Raw genomic sequence first — 27536 nt, 5'->3', positions numbered from 1 at the left:
CAGCCAAACAGTGACAGAGCCCTTCTTTCCTCTCCTGCAGGAGCGTCTTCTCCAGCGTGTGTGTTAAGGCACGCCCTCACTGTGTCCTTCCCCCTTCTTCCCCCTCCCTCTCCTTACTTTCCTTTTCCCTGAAGGCAAGCCCAGGTTCAGCTTCAAAACTTGAAAGATTTCAAAACTTTTGAAATATTTTGACTGCCCTCGTTCCATTTTGAGGCTATTTTGAAGATCTTCATTTTATTTTGACTTTGCTGTTTCAAGCTTGAAATGAGTTGAAACAGTGTCAAAATGAAACAGCTGGCAAAATTTCACATAGCCCTAAGTACACACTCTAACCTCCCCTTACACGTGTCCCATGCTTTGCAGCTGTTTCAACGTCACATCCAGTATTACCATGCTGTCCATTCCAATATTTCTGTCACATCCGGTATTTCCATATTATCCCATCTCATATATCTGTTTCCCCAAGTCAATGTTTCTGTCCCTCACTAGGGCCACTCATCTTCAACTGGGTGACCCTACACACTCAGCCCCCACTGGGCCTTTGGCTCCTCACTGGGCCTTCTGCCCACCATCGAGCCACTTCACACTCCCAGCCTCTCACTGGGCCACTGGGATCTTTCACCTGGTGGGGCTTAGGTAGCTGACACCGTGCCTGGCCCCCTGCACTGGGTCTTTCACTCACTCTGTGGGGCTCAGGTGGCTGCTGCTGTGTCTGGCCCCATGTACTGGGGTCTTCAACCCTGTAGGCTCAGGTGGCTGCTACCGTGCCTGGCCCCTAACACTGGGGTCTCTCACCCTATAGGCTCAGGGGGCTGCCACCCTGCCTGGACCCACTACACTGGGCTCAGGTGTCCCCCTCTGGGCTTGCCTGGCCCAGGTCTCTTCCCTTGTCGGTAACCCACCTGTAGGCAAAGGCTGCCTGAAATAATTGCTCGCCCCTGAGTTAATTCAACAGGTGGATCAGAACCTACTGGCTCTAGCCCAGGGGTGGGCAAAATATGGCCCATGGGCTGGATCTGGCCCACCAGGCCATTCTATCCAGTCCACAGGGCCCCTAAAAAATTTAGAAAATTAATATTTACCTGCCCCCTGGAAGGTGGAAGAAATGCAGATCATTCTGTGGACAACGGAAATAGATCTAAAAAATGCACAGCTTAACTGTGACTACAGTTCATATCGAGTTGTACACAGCTGTGGAAATTCCATAATCAGTTTTTCTCCTGTTCCCCCTCTTCCCCTTTTGATGGTAAATAAATCCCTCAAAGCTGACAAAAGCCAGGGGCAGTAGGACCCAGGGCAGCCTCAGCAGAACTGAACAGCCCAGCCCCACCCCTAGCCATTTCACTCTCTTCCTGCCTCCACCCTGCTTCTGCACCACATGGCTCCTGGCTGCATCACTGGACCGGGGAGCACAGGGCCGCACTGGTATGGGGGGAGGGGGGTGGGCAGGTACAGACAGGGGGTGGGGTGGGGAAGGCAACTACAGTGCATGTGTGTTTGTATGTATGTGTGTGGGGCAGGCCAGGCAAGGAAAGTCTGTGTGTGTGTGTGTGTGTGTATGTAGGCAGGGACAGTGTGTGTGTATATGTGTTCATAGGCTGAGTCCCATGTGCACACCCCACCATACACATGTACCCACACATCCCTTTCACTGCCATACATGCAGAGCCCCCACATCCCCTCACACACCCCAGGCACCCAGCCCCCCACAAACCCCATACCCACCCATGTCCCACATATCCACACCCCCCCAACATGCTCTCTCACCCTACATACCCACACACCCACAGCCCCCCACAATATACAAGAGTAAACTTCATTTTAAGCTATTCTGCAATCACCTCTATGCACACTACACAAACACATGTAAATCAGGACAAAAATATTTTTAAAAATCAAATTAATGAATGCTGTAGATGTTTGCTTTTTAGAATATAATGTTATTTTTCTGGTTCTGAGATGGCAAAACCCTTTGCTGAAAGGAGTACTTCCAGGGGCAAGGAGAGGGATTTCTGGTGGAAAAGGGCAGGGGTTAGAGGGCAGGACTTCCGGTCACAAGATGGTGACCAGGGGCAGGGCTACCAGTGCGGCCCGCAACAGCTTGCCAAAACTCACTAAGCAGCCCTCTGCCCAAAATAATTGCCTGCCCCTACTCTAGCCCATCTCTGCTCAAAAGCTAGCAGAGATGGATGTAGTTGGTATCTTCAGCAATATGAACTAAGGTGAACATGTCACTCCTGTCTTCTACTGTCCACACTGGTTTCCCACAGAATTGCAGTGCAAGCTCATGTTCTCCAGCCTTACCTTCAAGATATTTGGTGGCCAGGGTTCAGCATATGTACAGAGCTCAAAACTCTGGGATGAGAATGGAGGTCAATGACACTGCTCCTCAGGAACAAGAGTTCTTTACTATAAGGATAAAAGTTGTCTGTATGAGAAATGGAGCTTTTCTTCTGCTCTAAATGCACTTCATTGACCTGCATTTACTGGGACAAATACAGAGCATGGCACATGTCTAAAAACGAAAAACCCCTACCAGAGCAAAATGTTCCACTGCACTTGTGCTGGGGAGAAGATGAAGAGAACAAATCACATGGGACAGGTCTGAATTAAGCTGTTGAACGTATTACTGGCAAGTGTTGAGGTCCACTCAACAGGAAGGTGGGATCCAAACTTGAATTGAGTGGGAAAGGGTCTGAGGTTCTCAGTTAAGTAAAGACCTTTCAATTAAGAGGCCTCTCTGAACTGTCCAGACAAAGATTCTTGGGCTTGTGAAATTGGGCTGGTAAATTCTTTAGAACGGGCTTCCATATGATGTTGCTAAGAAACTCTGCTTCTGCTCAGGCTCCAGTGGGACCAGTGGGTAATGAAGATCAGCACAGGAGCAAAAGGCCATTGCCCAGTCTGAAAAGCTTCCACTGACTCACAAATACAAAGATGTCTGGGGTCTCTTCCTTGCTGCATCTTAGAAGACTTTAAGACATTTCAGAAGCAAGATCTTCTATCAAAACATCACTGCATCTGTTATTTGCCAGAAGTGAGCATGCTGTGTTAAACCACAGTCAGCACCTGGGTCCAAGAGCCAATAGGCTCCAAATTCCCCTTTTCCTCCCTCAGGCACCTTCACTATGTAGCAGGCTTACCTTTTCGGAGCTTGGGTTGAGTCCCAGGATCGAGGGTCTGCTGTTTGATTGGTGGAGTCCGCCCACCAATCCAGAGGCAGCACAAGGGAAGCAATACCCCGCCCTTTTCCAAAGGGAGGGGGCAAGGAGCAGCTGGACCTGAATCAGAACTGCACCAGCCAGGTCTGGAAAACTTCGCGGGTGGAGCCCCTGAAGAATATAAAAGGGAAGCATGCTCAGCATGCTGTGGAGAGACAATGAGGGACAGTGAGGAGAGAGGAGCTTCAGAGACGGCCATCCTCAGGACCCAGCTTGGGCTTCAGCAGTGCATGAATTGGCGCCTGGGGATCAGGCTCTAGGAGCTGGTCGAGGTGGCTTGAGCCTGTGAACCCAGTAAGCGGCTTGGCAGTCGGTGTGCAGATTGGCACATGGAGAGCTGGCCCTGGGAGCAGCTTGAGGTTGCTTGGGCCCCACACGGTGTGTGGATCATCACACGGAGAATCCACCCTGGGAACAGCTAGCGGCTTCTCAGGCCTCACCCGGTGTGCAGGTCAGTGCACGAAGGACCTGCCTGGGAGCAGCTTGCGGCTGCTCAAGTTTGCCCCGGCCCTAAGCTGAGTGACCAGAGTCCCATAGTGCAGCTCCACCTTTAACTAAAAGAGCCACGGTAGCCAGAGCAGGGCTCAGGAAAGGAAGGACCCCCCAGTGTCAGACCAGGGAACCAGAGCCTGTAAGGGTTTGGCTCCTGCATGAGAGAGAGAGCCCTGGGCTGCCCAGTGCAGGAAGCCAGGCCATTGAGGAGAGCCGAAGATGCTGCTGGAGAGAGGCTGTCATGGGATGGGCCTCCAGGGGACAAGCCTTGGCTGCTTCAGAAAGGAAGCGTGAGTTGCTGTAGAAGCAGGCCCCACAGGGGAGACAGGCATAGGACAGGAGAGTCTGCTGCCTCCACCCTCCATTGCAGGAGGGGCATGTCCACATCCCAGGGCCCTAAAGGGGAGGGGCTCCAAGGAAACCTCTTGGGGAGGTATTGAGTGCACTCCCTATTTGGGTGATTGTTGTGTCAATGTCTATATAGCTATGGGTATTCTTTAAGGAAGTTTATATGGTTTATATGTTCTTAATGTGTTAATATGCATATTTGTATTGTTACTTGGTAGGTCTAGGAAATATTATTAACTTATTTGGGTTATATAAGTTGATTCCTCATACATATTTATTGTGTTGTAACCTTAACTATCTTGTTCATTGTATTAATTATTATATATGTTGTAAGTTATATGATTTATGTGAATTGTGGGATATTATATGTAGTGTCATATGCCAAGCTTTTTTGTAAATATTTCATGTTATATCTTAAGTATTTATTATAGTAATAAATTGTATATAGTTAAGCACTTGGTCTCGGCCTGGCTCCATAGAGAGGAGAGAGAACTGCTCTAGTAGCCAGCCCCACCATCAGCACCCTGCCTGACCCCCATCACTGTCATTGGAGGACAGGGCATACCCCCCCTGGGCATACCCAGGCTACAACTATATTCATCTAGGCCAGGGGTGGGCAAAATACAGCCTGGGCTGGATCCAGCCCACAAGGCCATTCTATCTGGCCCATGGGGCCCCTAAAAATTTTGGAAAATTAATATTTCTTTGCCCTTGGTTCCTACCAAGGGCAGTAGGACCCAGGGGAAGCTGGCGGGCTCCAACAACAGTGGGGCCCTCCCAGCCCCACCCCCCAGCTGGGGTTTCTGGCCTGGGAGCACTGTGGCTGCCCCGGCGCAGGAAGCTCAGGTAAGGGAGGGGAGGGGACCCTGGGCAAGGAAGGAGTGTGGGGGTGGGGAAAGCGGCCCCTCCCCACCCACGCCTGGTGCCCTGCGCTGCAGCTGCTTGCAGCCCGCGTGGGGCTGCCTGTGCCCACTCCAGACAGCCCCATGTGGGCTGTGAGCACCTGCAGCGTGGGGCACTGGGCGTTGGGTGGGGGAGGGGCCACTTCCCCCCCTCCCCCGTGCTCAGCTTTTCCCTGGGTTCCTTTCTTGTGCAGAGAAAAGCGGCCCCTCGCCCACCCCTTGGCTGATGCCCCATGCTGCAGCTACTTGCAGCCCACGTGGGGCTGTCTGGAGTAGGCACAGGCAGCCCCAGGTAGGCAGCGAGTGGCTATAGCATGGGGCGCCGGGCATGGGGCAGGGAGGGGCTGCTTTTCCCCCCCCCTCACTCAGCGCCACCTTGTAACACAGCCCCACTGCCAGGCTGGCAGTGGGGGTGGGTTACAAGCTGGTGCTGAGCACAAGTAAAAGTGGCCCCTCGCCTGCCCCATGCCCAGCGCCCTGTGCTGCAGCTGCTTACAGTCTGCCTGGGGCTGCCTGTGCTTGCTCTGGACAGCCCTACATGGGCTGCAAGCACCTGCAGCATGGGGTGCCAGCCATGGGGCAGATGAGGGGCCACTTTTCACCATGCTCAGCACCAGCTTCTTCCCTGCTGGTGAGCAGGGGGTCGGGGCTGTGCGCTGCCCCCCACCTGTACCGCAGTGCTGGGGGGTAGTGGGTGTGAGTGGGTGGGAAGCCAGTGGGAGCACAGGGGCTGCACCAGTGTTCCGGGGCCGGTGCCGGTGGGGCCCAGAGCAGGGTGGTAGGAAGCTGGGGTCCCAGCTGGCAGAGGCTCTATGAAGCCGGGCCAGCCCCGCCCTGTCCCCCCCCCCCCCCCGCTAGTGCAGCCCAGCCCAGCTCCACAGACCCCTGCCAGCCTGCGCCCTGCTTTGGGCCACACTGGTGCTGGCCCTGGGACATTGGTCCCAAGATGGTAACCAGGGGGCGAGGCACCTGTCAAGGGATGGGGCTACCCATGCAGCCCTCAACAGCTTGCCAAAACTGGGTAAGCAGCCCTCCACTCAAAATAATTGCCCACCCCTGATCTAGGCCTTGACCCATGTGTGACCGCACCTGGTCCATGTGCCCACACCCCTCCCTGACTCAAATCCTTCCATCCCTGTTTTCCTGTCCACTCACCTACCTGACCCCTGCACCAGTCACTGAGGCAGATGCTCAGCTGGTGTCAGTCAGTCTTTGGTGGCTCCAGGGAAATCAATGTAGCTTTGCTTCCTGGCCCTGCTATGTTTGCCTCTGGGTGTCCCATAGAATGGGCTTTGTACCAGGCAACACACTGTGCTTTTCTACATTGTGCATCCTGCCTGTCCTGTTTCTGCCCTTGCTCCTTCCATCCTTTTCCATTTTCTGCTGTCTGTCTCTTCCCTTCAGCTGTTCAAGTTTCCTTGAGATTAACACTTCTTTTCCCTTTCATCAAAATGTATTTCCCCATTCTCCTGTTCTTCATCCTCATCTCTGCACCCTGAGTAATTTCAACACCTCTGATGATCTCTCTGTCTCTCACATTGAGCTGCTCAGCCAGGACAGGACCTGACAGCTTAACACAAAAAAAGACCAGAGGTGTGGCATCTCTATTTCCCTTCATTCTGCTCTTCCATCCCCTTCTACTTTCCCTCTCCCTGTCTCCCTCTACCTCTATGCCCTTCTCTTAACAGTCACTCCTACCAGGTCCCCCCAAAGGCTTCTCCCAGCTCTTTAATTCACTCCCCAACTCCTGGAAGGGATAAGGAAGCTGGGATATTTTGTCTATGGAATCTAGCAGGGCCTAGCTTTTCCCTAAAGAAGACAAGTCAATAGCAGCCAGTCTACTCTTCCTCCCTTCTCTAAACAGAGCACAGACCTTCTGTTAGAAGAGAGGTAGCAGATGGACGACTTCCATATGGACTCCTTCTCTTCCAGGTGCTTCTGTGGAGGGGGAGGCTGGGAGCCCCAGGAAGTCCCTAGCCAGGTGCCAGCAGACATAACTCGCTGATGTAGAGCATCTGGGCTTTGTGATAGTCTCCATTTTCTTCCTGTATCTCTGGAGAGATACCACATGTGAAACATCCTGGATTCATGTTAACGAGATTTACTATTGCAGTAAAATTAAACTGCTATCTGTGTTGCTGAGGCTCTGACTTCCCCCAGCCTGAACCCCAATAAATGGCAGGAAAAATAATGACACTGTCCTATCCCTCTTATGACACACCTGTGATGTCACTGCCACACCCACTTTGCAATGTTGCTAACCAATGCAGTCACTGAACTTAGAGCAGTCACCCTCAGGGTTAGAAGTATTTCTTACAACCTGAAGCAGGGATGGCCAACCAGTGGCATAGGTGCACAAGTGGCATGGGCGGCCTCTGCCTGTGGCACATGTTAGATTGGGGAGACGACAGACAGCACAGTGGAAGATAGGGCAGGGAACAGAAAGCAGAGCATCAGATCAGATAGGAAGCACATGGCAGGGAGCAGAAAGCAGAGCAGTAGCTTGATCAGAGAGCGCAACTCAGGGAGCAGCAAGTTGAGCAGGTTGGGTAAGGGAAAGGGACCAGAGTAGCACCTGATAGTGTACGGCTAATTTGTGGTGCACTTGTCAAAAATGGTCAGTCCCCATTGAGTTAGGATGGGAGGAAGGAGATGCACGATGGAACCACCTTCACATCAGACCCTGTGGGAAGCGAGACCAGAAAGGGAATGGCTGGGAGTGGGGGATGGGAGGGGGAAAGGAGGGGAGGGGAGCTTCCTGTGACTGATTAAATCCATTTCTGAAGCAAACACAGCTGGTCCTCCAAGAGATTTGGGAGGGGAGTGAAGGGTGGACTTGAGGGAAGAGAATGAGAAAATCTTTGGTGGATTCCTGCCACAAAAAGCATCAATCCCCCCCTTGAGAGGTATGGGAATTCCTCATAGTACCCTGCTGCTGGTGGCTCTCTTGTCCTATGAGGCGGGGATGTTAACAAACCCAGAACCTTTGTGAATAATTGTTGGGACTCTTTATGGTTAGTTTATCTCCTCCAGTGGATTTCGGTATTTACATAACAGCAAGGGATGGGAGACCCCAATAAATCTCTGAGACAGTAGGATTAATACAGCATGAATGTATTGTGTTAGATGTTTTATTACTTTTACTGATCTTCAATTTAAGCAAAGGAAGGAAAGAGAGCAAGGGAGCCTATATCTTGTGCTTGGAGCTTGGCAGCAGCACCTTTACTGGGAAGTATTAAAGCCTATTACTTACTGTGAAGCTTTATTGTTACATTGTGATATTTTGTGACATGCTCCCTCACTGAAGGGACCTTACTAGGACACTGAATGACTGTGGTAACGCCTTACTTCTGTCCTATTTTTTTTAATTCAGGTTTCACTGAGCTGATTCACCAAAAAATATCTTGCATTCCCTTAGCAAATAGATATTTATAGATGCAATATATTTGGTGATATATAGCTGCACTCTCTGTAATGTTATTGTAGGTAATGGTTCTTTCTGAGATCTCACAGCCATAAAAGGAATAGTTACTATATGTATAGTATATAAGGTATATGTATGCATGGAGATGTATGCATGTATGTGTATTATATGTATGTATTATATTATATATATGTAACCCACACCAAATGTACAAGCCATTTTGTATGGCAAAGTGTGCTATGCCTGGCAGAAGGGGTGTGTGAAAAAATATATGCAAGTGTTTCAGAAAGTAATGGCAATTTTGAAATAAAACATTTTGTGTGCAATGAGTGGGAAACTACACAGCAGCACGGAACGCTGATGGGAACATTGTTGAATACAGAGAGAAATGATGTGGTCCAGCAAGTGATCATTGTTCACAGATGGTTTTATTTTGAAATTGCTGTTACTTTCTAAAATGTCCTTGTATAATTTCTATAAAATTAAAAGTTTAATAATAGCACCATGGAACTGAAAAGTCCTGATCTGCTTTGTTGCTGATGATCAGGAATGAAAAATTCTACTTTAATATATGGCTTTGTGAAGTGTTGCAGAAGCGATGTCACACACCCGTCCAGCAGGGGAGATTCCATAGGTCACAGTAATAATGGGCACTCCCTCAGGACATACCTTGATTGGGCCTTGAATACTGCAGTGGCAAACAAAGTGTCTTCCCGTCTTTGGGTAAAATGTTCTGTCCTACATAGGGTAAACACTACAGGAGACTCCAATTCCAGAGACAGGATGTGGCTCTGCCATGCCGTTCCCTTGCATGCATGCAAACAGTCCCATTGTCAGGGCCCCTGGGATTCAAATCCCAATCCATGGTGCCTACAGGCAAAGGGCCAGGTAGAGGCACTGCCAAGCAGCTAGATATATACCTACTCTAGTCCTGGATACTGCTTCCATGAGGTTGCTACTAGGGGATCAGGTGACCTGGGAATACCAATGGGGGCCACAGGCCCCTGCTGGGAGTGTTATAAACCCCTCCCACTTCTGGGTGGGCCTTGTCCCTGCAACAGGATTCTTAGGAGGTCTGTTGCGAGCTTCTCGGCTGATTCTTGTATTCTGCTCATGTCTTGGACTTCCTGGCTTTGATTCCTCACTACTCTCTTGTCTCAGACTCTGCTGTTGAATAATGAATAACTTCTCTGTAAATTATGTAATGATGCAGTCTTCTAGATGTAACAGGGAGGGTACTAGTGAGGCCTGAGAGGACAGGTAACTTGTGGCCAGGAAAGGCAGTTAGGAGTAGCAACCCAGGTGAACTGAGCCAGGCAGCTAATAGAGCAATCTAGCTGCAATTAGCAGCATCTAGTCACTGGGTGCAGAGGACCTGTGACCAATAGGATTTCTTTTAGCCACAGCCCCCCAAGGATTGACATGACAACTCAGCTGATGTGATGTCAAGTGAACTTTAATAGTAACCCCTAGGCAATATTACAGTTTTTCACCCCATAATATGACCTGTCACATGGCTCCTTAGATGTTACAGCAGCAATCTTTGGGGATACCAAGCCTCAGGTCCTCTGCTGGGTGTGTGGGATCTTAGTTTCTGGCTCCCCGCTGTTTGAGCAGGGACCCAGAGGCCGTGTTTGTCCTCCCAGGGTCACAGCATGCTACACACATGTTCCTTTGTTTGTCCATCACTTTTGTAACTTTTCTCATCCCAAATTGTCCACTCCCCTGACACTGTGCCAAGCATTCCTTATAGGGAAACTGTTGTCTTGCTCACCTTGCTCTTGCCCAATCACAGCACTCACATCTCCCAGTGCCACAGAAGGTGCTCTGTTCAATTTTGTTCCTTAGTTCTGGAAAGGCCTGGACTACAGCTAAAAAGCCTTAGCATAATTCAGTTTGCCCACTACAGACCCAGTCATATGACTGGAGGGAGACTGGGCTTAGGGGATTTAAGCCTAGCCTCTGAACATACAAGGGGGCCCCACCTGCTTGCAGCAGGGAGAGGTGCTCTCAGGAGTAAGAGGTTGCTGAAGACAGAAAGATAGCTACCCAAGCCTCGCAGGAGGAACCAGGGTGAAGGCTACCATGAAGATAGAGCCTGTGGGCAACATTCCCCCCAAGGAAGGAGAATATTTGTTTTATGAAGCATCTGGCTTATGTTTTTGTTCTGTCTGGAGGACTGAGTTGTGGCTACAGAGGTGGAGAAGGCCATGAAGAGAGATGCTGGGGTGAACTCCCTTGCTATAGGGCCAGAGGTCAGCCCCTAGCATACTGAGACTGAGCCCTGATTCCAACCCCCCCCCCCCCCCCCCAGGAGGAAATGTCATCAAGGCAGGGATGATACCCAGGAGCCAAGGTCTTGACCAGTGGACCAAGACAGAGGGCACAGCCAGAGAGAAAAAGGGAGCCCTGGCTGCAATAGCTGGAGCCCCAACAAGCCCTCAGAAACCTGTGGGAGCTTCCCGTTAAAGAGGAAGCACTGTAGGAGGGCAAAGGGAAACAAGTAGGGGGCTGACCTAGCAAACAGACCAGGCTATCCCTAAAGCTGCTACTGGCCCCAAGGATCCCCTCCTTCACAACAACAAAAAACAACAAAGTTGTGGCAGATGAGAGATAGGAGGCGAAGGGGGACCGGGAAGGAGCAGACAAGTGGGGTGGACCCCTTCCGGTCCTACGCTGGGCATATGCTGTATGTGCCATTCCACACCCGCAACTTCCTGATCCAGTCTAACCACTGTACCTCTCACCATAGGCAACGCGTGAAGGGGGGGGGGGGCGGCACAGGGGAGCACGTGCTCCCCCTGAGATTGACCACTTCAGAAGCTGCCGGTGGCTTCTGTGGGCGGTCGCTGCCCCACCCCCCCGCCACCACCGATGCAGTCGCCACTCACTGTTACTTTCTAAAATGTCCTTGTATAATTTCTATAAAAGTGGACAGCAGCTGTGGGTGATCCTCACTCGCCACCAGCCGCTCGCCACCCTCTCTCCCCACCACCACCGCTGACACTGCCACAGCTGCCTGCGGGTGGTCTCTGCTGGCTCAATGGGCTGTTAGGCTCAGGAAGACCCCTGACCTTGCTAAACTAAGCCCCCAAAACTTAATGGTTTGCTTCATGTGTGACAAATGCCCAACTGGACTGTCACATTTCTTCTTTGGTGAATAGGAAAAATATATTGGCCAAATTCAATCTGAATTTGTAAATAATTAGGGCTGAGCAAAACTGCGTCTTTGTCTTGCCTGACGAATCTCATCTCCTTCTATGAACAGGTGACATATCACCTGGACAAGGGAGAAGAGATTGACGTCATATATCTTGATTTTAAAAAAGCTTTTGATCTGGTATTCCATGATCATCTCATAGAAAAACTGGCCAACTGTGGCCTTGGCTACATCACAGTCTGCTGGCTGGGGAATTGGCTCCAAGGTCGGACCCAGAAAGTGGTAGCTAATGGTAGTCAATCGTTGTGGTACGTTGTGACCAGTGGGGTCCCCAAAGGCTCCATCTTCGGGCCTATTCTTTTCAACATCTTCATTAATGATGTGGACATTGGTATCAGAAGCGAACCTGCCAAGTTTGCTGATGTCACCAAACTTTGGGGTAAAGCGTCCACACCCGAGGACAGGATGGTGATCCAAGCCAACCTTGACAGACTCAGAAAATGGGCGGATAAAAACCTGATGTCCTTCAAACACTGAAAAATGGAAGGTACTCCACCTTGGGAAGAAAAACCTGCAGCATGCTTACAGGCTTGGCAGTGCTACACTTGCTAGCACCATGGCTGAAAGGGACTTGGGGGTCATGATTGACCACAAGATGAATATGAGCCATCAGTGTGATGTTGCAGCCGGCAAAGCGAGCAAAACGCTGGCTTGCATCCATAGATGCTTCTCTACCAAATCCCAGGATGTCATCTTCCCACTGTACTTGGCCTTGGTGAGGCTGCAGCTGGTGTACCGCATCCAATTATGGGCTCCACAATTCAAGAAGGATGTGGAGAAGCTTGAGAGAGTCCAGAAGAGAGCCACGTGCATGATCAGAGGGCAAGAAAACAGGCCTTATGATGAGAGTTTGAGAGCTATGGGACTCTTCAGCTTGGAAAAGAGCAGGCTCAGGGGGGACCTGGTGGCTGCTTATAAGTATATAAGGGGTATGCATCAGGATATGGGGGAATGCCTGTTCACCAGAGCGCCCCGTGGGATGACAAGGTCAAACAGTTACAAACTCCTCCAAGACTGTTTCAGGCTGGACATAAGGAAGAACTTCTTTACTGTCCGAGCCCCCAAGGCCTGGAACAGACTGCCTCCAGGGGTGGTGCAAGCACCTACTCTCAACTCCTTTAAGAGTCAATTGGATGTTTATCTTGCTGGGATCCTGTGACCCCAGCTGACTTCCTGTCCCTGGGGCAGGGGGCTGGACTCGATGATCTTCTGAGATCCCTTCCAGCCTTAATGTCTATGAAATCTATTAAATAATTTTATTTGCCAAAAAATAATTTGCCAGCACTTATCCATAACTATGTATGAACAGTGTTTTCTGAACCAGGGAGGAAGGATGCATTTTACAATATTTTCTCTAGAATTAGTTGTTTTGGAGCATTTTTGCCACTAAAATAACTTTCATTTCTTATTAAATTGGGCCTCTACCTTTGATTTGGATCCTAACCCAAACTTTGGACAGACATGGTGTTTCCTTGGTGAGGAAGCCTACAAATAAAAATAATCCCTATTCAGGGTTCAAGCACTCACTGCAGCCAATTTTTAGCATGTTAATGTGTTTGGAGTGAGCAACTATACTCCTGAGAGGTCCTATTGGCTGGTATGTTTGACCTTCAGATTCTCCAAGGAGATATGTGGCCAATGAGCTAACCATCCATTCTCAGCACAATAGATCATGCTGTATTGGCCTCGTGGGATATTTGTCCCCTGACAGAGACTAATTTACTCTTCCCCTTTTCTGTGCTATTAACGTAACTTACAGTAAATATAAATCAAAAGAGACACTGGAGCAGGGTAATGAGCTCCACAGCTCAAATTCTTTCTTGTTTTGATTTCCTCACTTCCCTTCATTTCACCAAACTGAAACTCCATTATTCCAGCAAGTTAACATGACACAAGGTTCACTTTTTGCTGCCCCAGTTATCTAGAAGGAGTGCTGCTGACAGGACGGGGAGACCATGATCAACATTTTTCCCCCTGGGAACAGCTGACTTGCCCTATGGTTCTAGGGAGGACAGTCTGAAGTTATGCTCAGGTCCTCTGAGGCATAGATCAGGAAAGTCTCTTGGAACACCACCAAATTACATCAGTTAAGTGTTTGACTCTTTATATTAACTACTGAGTATTTAACAACTTTATTATTAATGGGTTTCAGGGGGTGGGGGTTACTGGAAACACATTCAAAACTCCAAATATCTGACCTGGGTGAAAGGAGCCAAAACCTTCCATATTTTGTTATTACCTAGGATGCTGTTCAGCCATTGCCTGGAACAAGTAACAGATTTGGTATTAGTTAGCGAGAGGGGGTTCTTCAGGGAAGAAAAATGGAGTTGATGGAAAATCCTGTGCTAGCAATTTCCTCTTCCTTTCTCAGCACAGTTTTAGATTTACTTTGACCTGTGCTGCACTGCTACTCAGCCTCTGCTTCCTTCATGCTTTGATACTCGAAGTTCATGTAACCCAGGCCAGACCCTACCTTGAGTGCAGGATGGGCTGTTTTGGAGAAAACCAGCCTGACAACAAGTGCAACACCACTAAGGCCATTTGGTTCTCCAAGTTCTATTCAGTCTAGGCCTTCCATTTCCAGTGTAGCTCTGGGACCTTCCCATCAGATATTGGAAGAATAACATTTTTAAACATAAATCCAGAGCAAGAAGTTTTCTTCCGAGCAAGATGGGAGAAGAGCTAGTAGGCAGCCTGTTCCCCAAAACATCAGTGTGATCTCAGTCAACTCTGAGGCTCCTTAGCTCCATGTATATACATGCTGTATCAATCACAATTTAATCTTTATTGTAAAAGGAGCATTGGTTTGATTCTCTGACAAGGCCAAAGTCTTGCTGAGGTCTTGGGACCCAGCCACCACACTGCAAGTTTCATAGATTTCATAGACATTAGGGCTGGAAGGGACCTTGGAAGATCATCGGGTCCAGCCCCCTACCCCAGGTGCAGGAAGTCAGCTAGTGTCAAAGGATCCCGGCAAAATAAGCCTCCAAATATTTCCTAAAAGAGTCCAGCGTAGGTGCTAGCACTACCTCTGGAGGGTGTCTATTCCAATCCTTGGGGGCCCAGACAGTAAAGAGGTTTTTCCTTATGTCCAGCCTAAAACAGTCTTGGAGGAGTTTGTGACTGTTGGAGCTTGTCATCCCTTGGGGCTTTCTGGTGAACGGCCGTTCACCCAGTCCCTGATGCACACCCCTTATGTACTCATAGGCTGCCACCAGGTCACCCCTGAGCCTATGCTTTTCCAGGCTGAAGAGTGTCATGGCTCTCAGCTTCTCTTCATAAAGCCTATTCTCTAGCCCTCTGATCATGTGCGTGGCTCTCCTCTGGACTCTCTCAAACTTCTCCACATCCTTCCTGAATTGTGGAGCCCAGAATTGGATGCAGTACTCCAGCTGCGGCCTCACCAAGGCTGAGTACAGTGGGAGGATGACATCCTGAGATTTGCTTGAGAAGCAAACATCTATGGATGCAAACCAGAGTTTTGTTTGCTTTACCAGCTGCGACATTGCATTGGTGGCTCATGTTCATCTTGTGGTCAATTACAACCCCCGAGTCTCTTTCAGCCTTGCATTTTTCCATATTGAATGTCATCAGGTTTATATCTGCCCACTTTCTACGCCTATCCAGGTCACCCTGAAACACCAGCCTATCCTCGGGTGTGGACACTCTACTCCAAAAAGTTTAGTGTCATCAGCGAACTTAGTCAGTATACTTCTGACACCGGTGTCCACATCGTTAATAAAGACGTTGAAGAGAACAGGTCCAAGAACGGAGCCTTGGGGGACACCACTGGTCACAGAGCACCATAATTATTCACTTCTGTTGACTACCACTCTCTGGGTCCGGCCTCAGAGCCAGGTCCCCAGCCATTGGACTGTAATGTAGCTGAGGCCACAGTTGGCCAATTTTTCCATGAGGAGATCATGGTACACCAGATCAAGGGCTTTTTTGAAGTCCAGATATATGATGTCAATCTCTTCTCTCTTGTCCAGGTGATATGTCACCTGGTCATAGAAGGAGATAAGATTGGTCAGGCAAGACCTACCCACAACAAACCTGTGCTGGCTGTCCCTCAGGATGTTGCCATCAGCCAGCTTGCTGAGAATGGTCTCTTTGATAATTTTTTCTAGAATCTTTCCAGGGATTGAGGTCAAGCTGATTAGCCTGTAGTTCCATGGATCTACTTTCCTCCCTTTCTTGAAGATGGGCACTACATTGGCCTTCTTCCAATCTTCAGGTACTTCACCTGAGTGCCACGAGTTTTCAAATATCTTTGCTAGTGGCTGGGCTATGACACCTGCCAGCTTCTTAAGTACTCAGGGGTGCAATCTGTCAGGACCAGCTGACTTGAAGGTGTCCAGCCTCTCAAGGTGTTCCTTTACAAGATCTACACTGATGCTGGGTATAAATTCACCCTTACCCTGGCCGTTCCGCATCATGCTAGGCAAGGCAGTCCCTTTGGGCTGGTGAAAAACAGACACGAAGTACCTATTAAGCAGGTTGGCTTTTTCTTGGGGGTTGGTTGTCAGTTGTCCCATTTGGTTTAGCAGGGGTCCAAAGTTACCCTTGCTTTTCTTCTGACTCCCCACATATCTGAAAAAGGACTTTTTATTGTCCTTGATATGTGTAGCCAGTTGGAGTTTGGTTGCAGCCTTGGCTTTCCTTGTTCGCTCCATACAGATATGGACCAATGCAGAATATTCCTCCTTTGTGGCGATTCCTGTCTTCCATCCTCTATAAGTCTCTCTTTTTAGGTGTAGGAGGTCCACGAGTTCCCTGTTGAGCCAAGGGGGCTGCTGTGCCCTTTTGCTACCTTTCCTCCAAAATGGGATGGACATCCCTTATGCTTTCAGGATTGCTCCCTTAAGGAGCAACTACTCCTCTTGGACTCCCTTCCCTGTCGAGTCATGGCCCCTTAGCGCCTCAACAACAAGCCTCCTGAGCTTATCAAAGTCACCTTTCCTAAAGTCAAGGACTTCTGCATTGCTGACTCATTTGCCAGTTTTGCGATGGATAGTGAAATTGATCAACTCATGGTCACTGTCTCCCAGCTTTCCTTCAATTCTTAGGTCGCTAACTAGATCATCCCCTTCAGCCAGTACCAGGTCCAGCAGCGTTTTACCTCTTGTTGATCCATAGACTTCTTGAGTCAAGTAGAGCTCATCCACGCATGTGAGGAAGCTTTGTTAGGGTCAGCTTAGGGGAACCTCCAAACACATAGCATATTTCCTTGCATATAACACACACCTTTTCCCCAACATTTGGCACCCAAAATTGGTGTGTGTGTATTGAGTGTGCCCGCCTCCGTTCAATCAAGCACTCTCATGCGGCCTTAGCCCGGACTATGGATCGTGTCTGTCCTGGGCTCGCGGGTGGACCCCACAGGCTACCCCTGCTGATGTCAGGGGGTCCCCTTAACTCGCCTGCCACGACTTGGGATGTTACCTCAGTGAAGGGGTTCCCCCTTGGGGCAGCCTCCAGGGTCATCGCATCTCTCGGCGGGCACTCATGGGGCTCCAACCTCCCCTACAGCCTGGCCACTCACCACCTTGGGCTGCCGGTCCTCGGGCCCCTTTGGTGTCTTCAGCTCTTCCCCCAACCTCTGCCCACAGCTTGCCAGCTGCGTGCCTGAGTCTTCGGGCCAGGTGTATGGTTAATGAGGCCCTCCAACCTGGTCCGTCCAGTAAGACTGCCTATCACTCTATACTAATCACCCTGTGACGTGATGTGCTTATCCCACCACCAAACTAACCAAGGCCCCTAAACTACTGGGCCAGGAGACCCATAAGGGTGCCTCTGGCCTCTGGGCCATGTGGATTGCCCTGGGCTCCAGTTCCACCGCCCTGGTGTCTCCCCCACTGGGGTGTTGAATCACCGCCTCTCCATAAGGCCGCTGTGGGCCATGAAGGTTCACTGTCCAACCCCCATCAGGGTCTTCGTCTGTCCTCTGGTGCGGCCCAACATGGCCCCGTTGGACTCGCCCCTTTGTTACCTCGTCTCCGAGGCTCCTGCCCAGGCTTGCTCCTTGGTCTCAGCGCCGGCTTGCTCTGATGCTGCTCTCTTGGCTTCCCACTCTGGTTCCTTCGGGGGTGCTGCCACTGGCTCTGCTGCGGGTACAGCTGCCAGATCCCCCATCGTCATTGCTTTCTCCTTCACTGCCACTTCTGTGGCTGACGTCCCTGTCGGCTTTCCAGCTGGCTCCACCACCAGCATTACAACCAGCTTCCCAGCCGGCTCTGTTAATGGTGCTGCAGCCGGCTTCCCTGCCAGCTCTGCTGTCTGCATTGCTGCCGACTCTGTCAGGGCCTCTCCTGGCTCCGCCCCCAGCTTTCCATGCTGCTGGGTGTGGCAGCTGATCCCCTCTATGTGAGGGCTCTTCCCTCCAGCCTCCACTCATCAGCCGCCCCACTGCATTGTCAGGGCCGCTTTTTATCTTTCCCAGGCGGCGTCTCCCGCCCACGCTGCTCGGCCGCAGCTGTATATACGCGCGGCTAATTACCCTCACCAGTGGTTTCACCACGCGCCTCTCCTCCGGCTCTCCGGGCTCTGTGATAGGTAAGTGGGGCTTTCTTTCGGCCTGGGGTCCTCCTGCCACCCCAGCTCCCCTGGGACAGTGAGGAAGCTGGTTTTCTGCCCAGGATAGAAGCACACTGCCTTATTCATAGATTCATGAACTGTAAGGTTGGAAAGGACCTCAGAAGATCATTGGGGTCTGATTGCTTGATTCCTGCTTCACATGATTCCTTCACAGTGAAGCCTTGATTCCTGCTTCACAGTGTAGCAGCTGTGTCATTACTATTCTGATAGCTGAGGGAGTTAATTGACTTAATGGCTCATTGTTCTTCAATCCAGATGAGCATGGTTTTACTGTTCCACCAATCTTAGTGTAATTTTGCTGTCTGCTAACCATTCCTGGTCTCTTTCCTATTTCAAAGCCTTGGAGATCCTTTGGTTCTGTTCAGAATCCTAAATCTACCCATGGAGACCAGTTTAGCACCAGCTAGGATTTCAATTTTAGTTAAGCAAGAAAGGAAGGGTGAGTCAGCAGAAAGTTAAGCTCTGACCCTGCTCTATGTAGCCACAACTGAAGAAGAAAAGTTTGATGTATATTATATTCTGAGGTGTGTTCTTTGCAAGAAATATGACATTCTTCTTTGCTGCAGACCCCTATGCTTAGCCCACGATGTAATTAAGTGCAACTCAGCTGGATTTCTGGATATGAAGTCAATTGTGTTTCTGTTGGCCCTTCTCCCACAACTCTTGCAGTGTGAAGGGAAAATACTTGCAGTCATATTTTCAGTTGTGATGTGGCTCCCCTGCAGGAGCTATTTATACTTTCTTATTGGCTCCTAGTATTACCTTCTAGTCCTCTCTAGTGGTTGTAGAGGACCAGGACTCTAGGACCATTCTACACCTCTCAGCAGTGTGTTCAGAGCCACCCAGGGATACAGCTTCTCAAGCTCAGAAACTCAGCCAGCCTAAGTCCCCTAATTCCCTGCTTTTGATTATTGGCTCTTTTGTACCCCCGCTTCCTCTGCTGCCTGTGATTAGAAATAAGACTGGAAGGAGAGAAAAGTAGTCTGCAGACATGTTTCTAGAAGAGATCCACTTAAGGAACAACAACAAAATGTGGGTAGGTTTGGTGCAGGCTTAGGCTGGCTGACTTTGAGCTGAGAAGCTGTATGCCTGGGTGGTTCTAAAAACACCACTGGCAGGTGTGGAGTGGTCCTAGAATCCTGGTTCTCCACACTCACTAGAAAGGACTAGTGGGCAATACTAGCCAGTCAATAATAAAGTATAGATAGCTTCTGCAGGGGGAGCCAGATCACAACCCAGTGTGGCTGTAAGGTACAATACAGCAGGGAAGGGTTGCTTCTATAGTTTGTTATGGTTCAGAACCTCAAGGTCAATGCTAAATGTCAGGGTAGATGCACCCTAAGGTTCTCTAGGCAGGGAGGGCTAAGTCTCAAGGAATGTTTCATCCAAGTTGCATCACAATGCTGATGGGAGGCTAAAGCACACCAGAAATCAGGCACTATTGTTAACTCTCCCTTTCTTTAGAGCTAGTTGGAAAATTGTCATTGAAGCAGTTTCCCATTAGAAAATTATGTTTTAGAATAAGGATTGTATATAATATATATTGTCTACTGAAAAAATTTGTATTTTTTTTAATATTGAAAAGTCCTTCAGCATTTTCAAAAGCTTTGATTTTTTTTTAGATTACTTTTCATGTTGAAATATTCTTTATTCTGTATATTTAAAAACAAAAAAAGTTGAAATCAAGACTTTAATTGGCATATTTTTAAATTTTTCCTTTCATAAAAATATTAAAAAATTTATCTTGAATCAAAAAAAGGTAATTAAAATTTTGAAAACTTTTGCAAGAGAGAGAATCCATTCTCCAAGCAGCTCTACTCTTAATATTGGTCTCATCTAGTTTTTGCATCCATCCTAATCCTTACTAATCTCTGTGATTCATGGGAATGTCCATGTGTGCACCACTGACATTGGACCCAAGCCTATTCTCACTCCATTCCGTGGCAAAATGCCTATAGATTTCAATGTGTGTTGGATTAGGATCCTTGAGAAGTGCTGATCCTCACATCACTGCAACACAGAACTAAATCAGTAGTGATGAAATACCAAGGCCAGATAACAATGCATGTAGATTGCACAGCACAGCAAACAGGACATGCAGCCTTCTTTGCTTTTTTAAAAATTAACTCGGTACATTTTAGAACAATATTAAAAGACATCAGTGCAAACATTGTTCCGAGTGTTATTTATGCCCTCCCCAGGATGTCAAATGTAGTTTTGATTTCCCTACCATTACTATACTCACAGTGTTGATACCATTCATCCCTCTGGTCTTTTCTTCTTATGTGAACTTCATCATTTCTTTCTACCTTACATTTTCAAGGCATGTCCTAGGTTCTAATCTCTCTATTTGTTTCAAAAAGAGTTGCTGGCTAAGCCACAACTTAAGCTCTGAAAATAGAAGATTTCACCTTGTTTATTCTTCCAAATATTATATCCAATTCTGTGCTTGGACATGGACAAAAAATAATTCTTTATTGCACTTTCAAAGATTAGAGACCCAACTGTGTACATCACTTACCATTTTCTTGTGCTTTCTGGAGTCACATCAGGCAAAATGGATGGAATGCATTCCTGATTTGAAGCAGCAGCGTTTGCACTCACTTTGCACTGATGCAAATAACTGCAGAAGTTTCCAGGGCAGTGATGAATCCAGCCCCTGGTGTGCAGATCTTCTACTGGGCCAATTCTTAGAAGGTATTGAGGGCACTCAGGCTCTCACAAAATCGACTCCTGTCAAGTCAATGGCTGTCCTACCTCCAGGATCAGGTCCAGAGCTTGGAAAATGCCAAGGATCTGGAAGACAAACTACAGGGGCAACTATCCTGCTGGCTCCCTGTGCTCAGCTGGATACTTTAAAAGCCTACACGAAGGGTGTGTCTACATGTGCATTTGATGTGGGAGCAGCTTATTCATAAGTAAACACTTCTGGGAAGGCCTCCACACATGCAGGTAAGCGGGAGCAGATTTGCTGCTAATGGCAGCAAACTGCTCCTACTTCCTGGGGCCCTGTAATGGGCCCCTGCCACTACCAGAGGGAGCTCTAGGCTCCTCTTGGGTACCAGACCAGGGGCTAGCAGGGAGCACTGGGCCAGGAGACAGTTGTCTCTTGACCAGGGCTGGAACATTGCTCCCTGCCCCCTGGAGGGGGGCCTGCTGCTGGGTCAGGGACAATGTCTCCCTTTCCTAGCAGCAGGGAGCTTCAAGGGAGGGGCAGATCCCAGCCCCTGCCCCGATCTGCCAGTGTGGCAGCTAGCTCACTGGGATCACAGGACAAGGGCTGGGGAGCCTGTTCCCTTCTCAGCTCTGTGATTGCGGAGCCAGGTGGGGAACAGTCTGGGATGCCTGTTCCCTGCTCAGCTCTACAACCCTCCACAGCCTGTTCCTCACCCAGCTCTGTGATCATGGAGCTAGATGCAGAAAAGGCTTCTCAGCCGCTGCTAACAGGGAGCTCCCAGCACCAGCTCTACAACCATGGGGCTGGTGCTAGGAAATAAGGATCTCCCAGCATTGGCCCCAGTCATGGATCTAGCACTGGGAGATAAAGATCTCCCAGTTTGAGCCCTGTGACTGTGGACCTTGTGCTGAGATTAGCATCTCCCAGCCCCCACTCCCCAATTGCAATCTCAGAGCGGCGGGGGGGGGGGGGGGGTTTGGAGCTGCTGGGGCAGGGGGACATAATCTTGTTTGGGCTCTGGTGGTGGAGCCTGTCCTGGCAGCAGGCAGCTCCCAAGGGCATGGAACTATCTCCCACCACATGGTGGCTGGCTGACCACCACATGGTGGTCAGGCATCTGTGCAGTAAATAAGTGCAAGTAAATTTGCTTCTTGCTTTTGCAAGTAGCAAATTTACCTGCAATTAGCAAGGTATACTGTGCAGTAAGCGTGTGCACGTGTAGATACACATGGTTACTGCGTAATAAATTACACTACTGTGCAGTAAAGGGAATTTATTTAGGCTACACCTGGTAGTACCTCCCACAGTGGAGCTGCAGAGGGGATTAGCCTGTAGCTTTCTATCCCACCAAATCAGACCGCTGGCAGCTGTGCAGTCCTGTGCTCTTGGTCAATACACTCTCTGGCTCTTGGCACACTTGATCAGCAGCCCACATTCTTGATAGGGCTCTAAATTTAACTGCTATCTGGAACAGTGTGTGGCAGCTTTGGATGATAGACAGCTTTCCTCAGTGCATGTTCCCTTTAGGGGAAAGGAGTGAGGGCAGAGAGATAGCAGAAGAATGTGACAGAACTCCTTGCCTGAGTACTGCCTCAAGCTGAAGCCTTGTCAATATGTGATTTTTTTCCGGTTGTGCCACTAGAATGATACTATCAGGGTTGACCAAGGCATGAACAGTCAACCGTAGTGGTTCACACTAAAGCCAATGTTTTCATAGTTTCATAGTTGTTAGGGGCTAGAAGGGACCTTACATTGGGTCCACCCCCCCTGCACTTGGGCAGGAAAGACTGCTGGGATCATATGATCCCAGCAAGAGAGGAATGAGGGAGGGAATAATGATTTATCAGAATGCAAGTAGCCAAGGTCAAAGCCAAGCGTTAATCCATTTTCTGGAATTTCAAGCCAGGGGTCAAACTAGAACCAAGGTCAGGGCAAGCAGTTGATCAAGGCCAGGAGATCCAAGACAGGAAAAAAAAAGTCAGGATTAAGCAGGAGGGTCTAAGCCAACAACGTTGTTGCTAAGAAGTCCTGCAGAAAGGTAGTTTACGGCAATTTACTCCACCTCAGTGCTGTGTGTATATGGGTGTGTCTGAGCTCCATGGTAGAAGCTGTTTGGATTGTATAACTTAAAATTTTAACTGCTGTTTTTTTCAGGGGTTGAGAGGCTGCTCCCTAGCCAAGCAATCTTTCCAAAGAAGCAGTCAGTCTGAATGCACAATAAGTTGCAGTCCCCATAGCGCCTCCCTGTCTGACACAGAAGGAGCCCACTTCACTAGCAGTAACAAAGCTACTGGGGCTAGGTACAGACAGTCAAAAAGCCCAAGGCTGAACCAATACAGTCTTTGCAGATTAGTCTAAATGGCACCGATTAAATTGAAACAGAAGTGACCAGACATTTACCTTTGATTCAGGAAATGAAGCCACATTCCTACAGTGGCTTAAGCCACGAGGCACTAGACCATGGCTCTCTGGCTGTGTGTTCACTTCCTCTTCCCACTGCCCCTGAGGTCTCTGGGATTTACAGTCCAGACTTACAACAGCAGGACTCTCCAGAGCTGCTCATCATTTCCTCTTCCTGTTTCCAGGTGCCTCTGAAATTTGTAGTCCACAGTTGCAGCCAGGAGTAAGTTTGAGCAGGGAAAGAGGGGTTTAACCCTCCTCCCTGGCCACAGACCCCAGCCACGGGTTTGCCTGGGGGGGGCAGTCCCCCCCCTGTAGATTGGGCTGCATCTCCAGCTGGGCTTGTCTCCTACCACCCCCTTGTCAGCCAGCTCTCACTGCTCCAGGGCTGGAAAGCATGCTGGGATGCTGGGAGGACCATGATTTAACTTGAACCAGGAAGGGGTCTGGGACAGGAGTTTCATAAACTGGTTTGACCCAAATCAGTTAAGTCTGATACTACATTCAAGCAGGTTTATCTTAAACCAGTTTCAGCCATTTTGAAACTGGTTTATGTGCACTGAGCTTCTGTTCTGTTACAGGTTTAAACCAGTTTCTGATGACTTAAACCAGTTTATGTGTAACTTCTTCTGTCCCTAGCCTGAGGGACATTCATTATCTCTCCTGGAGCCTCATAAATCTGTATGGAAAAGGTCTCTTCTCAACACACCCATAGCTCCCATTGTTTCTATAGCAATTACACACTCCTTGTTTCTTTCAGGAGACAGCTCACCCCTCAAAGGATAGCAATGTCACTCTTGCCTTTAAAAGTGCAATAAACACATTCTGAGAGGCTATAGAGCAGCTAATCTAGCTGTATTTATCTATGTTCTTAGCCATGAAAGGAAATTATGTAGGAACCTGCGCTGCTTCTTGCACTGCTGATCCGTCATGGAGGGGGATTTATGCAATGCAAGCCTGCAGCTGTTGGCGCTGCAAGTACAATAGGAAGCAGGACTAGGCTAACATTAGCTCAACTCTCCTTTTTTCTCCTACTGCCTGACTGAATGTCATGGCAGGACACCTTCCTCATGCTGCGCCCTACAAACAGGCTTGGGTAGCAGGTTAGCAGAGCCAGTGCTGCAATTAACAGAATGCCTGGATTTTACTATTTTACAATAACTAAATGTGTTGAACTGCACTGTGTAGAATTGCCAGAATACAGAACCTGTCATCCAGGCAAACACAATTACATGCCAGCTCTAATGAAGCAAAGCATTATTTAAAACACAGCAAGAATGGAAGAAGATTTCATTGTCATGTGTCTGAAAAGTATCTGCAAAATCCTACCCACATCTAACGTGATGAAGGTATTAGCAGTGCAAGTTTCTATTATAAGCTGGTTTAAACTCATCCATGACAATAGGCTTTGTCACCGTCACCGTCACTGGAGTCAAACTGTCTGGCACCTGAGCAGGCCTGATTTTGACCAGTAGAGGATAGCATCAGACATGGCTGCACATGAGTCACTGCAAAGGCCACATAACCACGATTGATAACAAAGGTGAACCCAAATACTTGGCAGAGTTAGGTTGCTGGGTTTGCTGTGGCTTTTATTTTAAGGGATATTCCTTCTATGATCAGCTGTGCAGGACCACTAATGATCTCCAGTTGAGCAGAGCAGCACCCTTTGAAGTAAAAGCAGCAGGAAGGAGCTGAACAGCTCATCTTTAATTCGGCAGCCTTCTATGAACTTAATGGGTTGTGAACCACCTAGAGATAACTGATCCAGCACACTATGTGCTGGTGCTTTGTGCCCAAAACTCAGAATTAGTTTTTGTTTTCCAAATGAGAGAAATGTCCAAAATGAGGCATTTCCTCTCATTTTTTTCTCTGCAAATTATTAACAATTACAATTTTGCTGTCCCAAAACTGCCTTGGACTGAGCAGAGAACTGTTCTTGTACAATGTGCTTGTACAATGCGAGGTCCCATGCTACAGATGTCTCATCCACATCTCTGTTTAACCGCAACATAAACTACTCCTGACCCTTGTACTGCAGGCAGGCTGACCCTCGTGAGAGTCTATAATGCCTCCAATGCAAGGATCTCAGCTACACAATTTATGGTGATGGGGGATTGCTCTTGGGCTTTCCCTTTAGCTTGCTCGTTCAGTCTGTTGGCTAGGGGCAAGCAAGACTAAGGGGCACCTGAAATCCAAAGCCTCTATGCTTGGGGCTTGCACAGGCTTCCTGCCATAGATTTGGAAGTATCTGAAGCCCCAGGCTGAAGAGTCTGGCAGATAGGATATTTGTCAATGGTACAGACAGACAGACTTCACTATTTGAGCTCTGCTCAGTTGATACAATTCAGAACCAATTTGGCTAATTTGGCTTGAGACAAAATAAAAAAAAAATAAAGAAAAAGACAACTTCCATTTGGTCTGATTAACAGTGGCTACTCAAAGGCACAGATATCACTGAAGGAGCTGGGGAGTTACAGGTCAAGAGTAAGATGCCATGTGTGTCAAGAGCTATTGTTACTCGCTGTTAGCAGCATAACTAGTTGAAACCAGTGCAATGAGATTGCTCCCAGATTAGTTGAGCAACTTCATGCTGCATCTGGAACTTCTGTGCACTTTAATAGCAACCTTGGAGTTAAATAGTATGACTAAAACAAAGCACCACATCCTGGAATCTGTTGGGAGAATTCAGCAGGTAGGGTTATGTCCATGGCTTTATCAACAGACTTCTGGGGACAGGCATCAAGGGGTTTGGAGAAGAACTTTGGCTTATTATAGCAGCCAACTCAGCTTCTAAGGCTGTAATGCCATCTTGTGATGAGATCCCGACAGTGGAGATTTCAGTCCAGGTTAGCTAAAAGCTTATTGGGTTAGGCTGTCTTTTCAAAGGGTTACACAGTTTGAAATGGACAGTTCTCTGTCAAAATGGTAAGGCACATATAACTTATCATGTGCACTCTAACCATGTTACAAGATAAGGGCCAAGAGAATATTTGTCATTTGAAGAAGTTTTATTCGGTTGTCACTTTCTGGTTGTACAAATTTTTCCATTCCTAATCAATATTTTTCTCTCCAATTTAATTTTCTACCAAAGAATCAATTTTTCAAGGTTTAGAAGTCTCATTTTCTTTGGGTGTTTTGGAAAGAGAATTTGGGCTGAATTAATTCTTCAATACAGGAAAGTCTAATTATTTCTGAATTATAAGCTGCAAGGGGAAAAGAACCTCTTACCTGAAGTTACTACTGTCATGCAGAAAGCTGTTTTTCTTCTATGTTGAAGACTGGAGAGCCCAATGAGATCCATTTCATTATTTGGAGCCACTTAAGAAAGGGGGTATTAGCACAAATCCATGCTGAAAGGCTGGTAGAGGGGTGGGAAAATGAACACAGGAAATGATGAGTTTATAACGCGTACAGGCTTCACTCTGAAAAAAATGTATACAGCCAGTGCCGAGACTTATAAAACAGGTTTTCAGTTTAGTTAGTTTTCTGTTTATGTGTTTCACTGCACTCTCATGGAATCAAATGTATCAGGTAGTGATAAGAAATGACTGGCCAATCCTGTTTTCCACTGAAGTCAATGACAAAATATCCCAGTCTGGACTACTAAAATGGGTAAGTGCAGAGACAAGACCTTCTGAGTCACTCCCTGAGAGGGAGGCTGTGGTTATGACTTACACTGCAATTGCAGCAGGGTAAATTTGCCCAGGCTAAGCTCTGTGCACTGCCTGAGTTAGCTTGTGTAAAGCTACTGTGGGTATCTCTGCAATCCACTACAGCCCTTCTGTTACTTTGGATTAGTTTTTAAAATGTCCTTATTTTTGGTGGTGAAAGGTTTTGCCACATATTCCGTGTTCTACTGAGACATATAAAACCTTCCTCTGAAATGTCTGGAATCTCCCTAGTTTGGGGTGTCACAGCTCTGAGATGGCACTGAACTTGCCAGAAAATGCTGCCATCTTCCAGTGCGTAGGGTCACTATCTGCTTCTCTAGGCAACCATCTACTCTCATCACCTTGCTTCTGGACTTTTTGCTGCCTTAGGCAGCCACCCATTCTGGATGGCAGAGCAGGGCCTCTTGATTCCTTCTGTCATGTCCAAGGCACTCATATCCGAGGCAGATTGCCCCTGTTCTCTTGAAGGAACTACCCTGATTGTTCACAGAGGTGATGGTAGGCTACAAGAAAGTCTCTTGCTATCATTAGAAACTCAACACCATGCAATCAATGGGAATACTCAGCATGAACCAGAAGGA

General features: G+C 48.3%; 1 long non-coding RNA gene across 1 annotated transcript; it reads right to left on the bottom strand.

Moving 5' to 3' along the window:
* Positions 1-84: 84 nt before the first annotated feature.
* LOC132252481 (uncharacterized) lies at positions 85-27062 on the bottom strand. The gene is made up of 4 exons (XR_009464386.1): positions 26513-27062; positions 3144-3332; positions 2305-2409; positions 85-1117 (listed from the first exon to the last, which is right to left on the bottom strand). It is a non-coding gene; the product is annotated as an uncharacterized LOC132252481 (long non-coding RNA).
* Between the last annotated feature and the right edge of the window lie 474 nt (positions 27063-27536).

This window comes from Alligator mississippiensis, chromosome 9, assembly GCF_030867095.1.
Source record: "Alligator mississippiensis isolate rAllMis1 chromosome 9, rAllMis1, whole genome shotgun sequence".
Taxonomy (NCBI): domain Eukaryota; kingdom Metazoa; phylum Chordata; order Crocodylia; family Alligatoridae; genus Alligator; species Alligator mississippiensis.
The sequence above is the reverse complement of the archived record's forward strand: the minus strand, read 5'-3'. Positions and strand labels throughout refer to the sequence as shown.